Source organism: Stegastes partitus, unplaced genomic scaffold, assembly GCF_000690725.1.
Source record: "Stegastes partitus isolate 25-593 unplaced genomic scaffold, Stegastes_partitus-1.0.2 Scaffold225, whole genome shotgun sequence".
Taxonomy (NCBI): Eukaryota; Metazoa; Chordata; class Actinopteri; family Pomacentridae; genus Stegastes; species Stegastes partitus.
In genome coordinates this window covers 78,100-80,734 of record NW_007577956.1, presented here as the reverse complement: position 1 = coordinate 80,734, position 2,635 = coordinate 78,100, and the positions used below count along the sequence as shown (strand labels likewise).

General features: G+C 39.0%; 1 protein-coding gene across 1 annotated transcript in view; it reads left to right on the top strand.

Moving 5' to 3' along the window:
* syngap1b (synaptic Ras GTPase activating protein 1b) overlaps positions 1-2,635 on the top strand; it is a 190,987-nt gene that overhangs the window by 175,234 nt on the left and 13,118 nt on the right. The gene's annotated exons all lie outside the window — the stretch shown is intronic.

Sequence of the window (2,635 nt, the reverse complement as noted above, 5' to 3'; positions counted from 1 at the left end):
CCTTCCAGCATCAAGCCCTCCTCGTATCTGGACCTCCGTCTGGACAATCCCACAGCCTTGATATCCGACATAGAAGAAGGTTTTACATTTAGTGTCGGGTTATCGAGTCACAGCTGCGTTTAAAAACATAAACGACGACCTCCAGAGTCGGTAGGATTCTTCTTTTGGAGACCATGAATGTGTGCATCAGGTTCACATCAATCCACTGATCTTCTGTCTGATGCTGGGTTCAGTCTGGAGCCTCTTCAGTGGCTGAAGTCAGCATGTGGTCAGTCAGGTTCTGTTGGGAAGTGTCAATGGGTTTGATCATTGGTCAGCGGTACTTGGGTACTTTTACTCAAGTACTTCTATTTAATACTACTTTATATTTTCACTCCACTACAGTTCAGAGGTAAAATAAATAAATCGCTAAAAGGACTCTGCTGCATTTATCTACAACTATTTAAGATGAAAATTTGACAAAACATTTATTATAACGAGCTTTTTAAACACAACCGTTAGAAATGAAACCAGCGGTTTCCAACCTGTAGGCGAGCTCACATATCAGATGTCTATGAGTTAATAATAACATCAGATAACAGAGTTTATATGAATAAATGTTTAAAAAATAATAAATCTAATATCTGAGCAAAAACCACTTTTGTGTATCAAAATGTTATTTTTCCTTCTTTCCTAGAAACCAGATCAATCAGTGACTTTCTCTCCTACTTCCTCTGTTCCTGTATATAAACCTGAATATAAAGTGGTTTAAAGACACACAGACGCGTTTCACTTATTAATCTGATCTAATGTCACATATGATGACACATCAGTCACAGGGCGTGAACACAGTCGTCCTTTAATACCTGAACTACATTTTCCTGCTGTACATTTTGACCTAAGCAGGATTTTTCATGCAGCCTGGTCCTCATAATGGAGCGTTCTTACTTTGCTGTTGTGGTGCTTTCACTGAGGTAAAGGATCCGATTGGTTCTCCCGCCTCTGCCTTTAACGTGCATGGAGCTCGAGGTGCTTGGAGCTGCAGCAGCCGGCCTGACTGAGCACTTTGTGAGTCTGTTTTGTCAGAAATTACTGCTCAGTTTTGCATTTTAGCTTCAGGCTCTGGGGTTCATCACCTCGGCGCCGAGACGAGCCGACAGTCCAGTCCGGTTCAGGCGGTGACGCTCGGCTTTAACGGGTCAAGCTGGTGCTCACGCAGCAGCTGAGAGGGGCAGGAAGTAAATGAACAGAGAGCAGAGATGATGAGGCCGTTTCCTCAGGCCGCTGCCACCGACATCCACAACAACAGCCGCACTTAATTAGAGCTCACATAACAACGCAGGTGCAGGATGTCGTAATCCTCCCACAACAGCATCCTGATCCTGCACGGCCAGAACAGAACCTCACATCTGTAGGTTTCAGAGCGGCTTCAGGAGGACACTCGCTGCCAAATGATCTAACAGAAAACCTTCAGAGGATCTGTTCCAAGTGTCAGAAAAGGCCTCAGATGCTGTTAAGAAGTCTTAAAATCGCTTCATAGATGTTTTAAAGCTGCTGTTAGATTCAGTAAACACTGAAGTTATTCAACTAATTATGTATTGATCTGTCCGTCCATCAGTCGGCTGCTGTTTGTGTGGATTCACCTGATATTAACTGATTTATTATATTATTGTTACACACAGGTGGTAATTAGATCAGCCACAAACATTTAACCTCTTCAGACCCGAGCTCTTGTTTGATTTGCATTTTTTATTTATGTATTCTTTAAAATAAAAAAACATAAAGAAAATAATAAAAATACATTAAAAATATTTTTTGATAATTAAAAAATAAAATAAAATGAAAATAATAATGATAAAAAATAGGAATAAAAAAATAAAAATTAATTTCTCTGGTAATATAACCCCTGTGATGTCCCAGCAGGAGGACGGCAGCTCTCAGGAGGTTCAACGTGAACACATCTGCAAACTTGATCAATAAACCTAAGCTTTTATTGTTTTGGATTATCAACGAAAGGGTGTTAAATTATATATTATGTCGTATTAAAAATCCTTAAAACTCCCAAAGTTAACGACTGCAGAAACCTGGTATTTACATTGGGAAGCAAAAATGTAAAAAAAATGTTAAATCTAACACGTTAATCCAGTAAATGGTGTTAAAATACAACATGTTGTATCTGAGAGTGAACTAACTGTAATATTAAATGTTGTTTCTTGTTGGTGGATCCATGAAACCTGCAGCTGGTGTCGAAACCTTTAATAAAATGAGCTGATGATAAAATTATAACAGGAGTTATGTTTAAACACAGATGGAAGAAACACAAAATGACCCCGTGAATAATCACAGATAATCAAATAATAATCCGATAAGTGATAATAAATGATGACGTATTTCATCAGAGGACGACTTCATATTGACACATGCTTCAACAACTGAGTTAAAACTTTTTGAAATGTTAACTTTAGGCTTCAGGTTAGTGTCTGATACACTCACATGTAAAGTTTAACCTTCTTTTGTTTCATCAGAGAGTGTTTCAGGCTGAAAATGCTTCCTGAGTTTCCATTAATCATCCATTTCAGGTTTACTTCTGTTCCCTTTACTCATCCTCCAGCGTCTGACTTCCTGAGTGTGTGTGTGTGTGTGTGTGTGTGTGTGT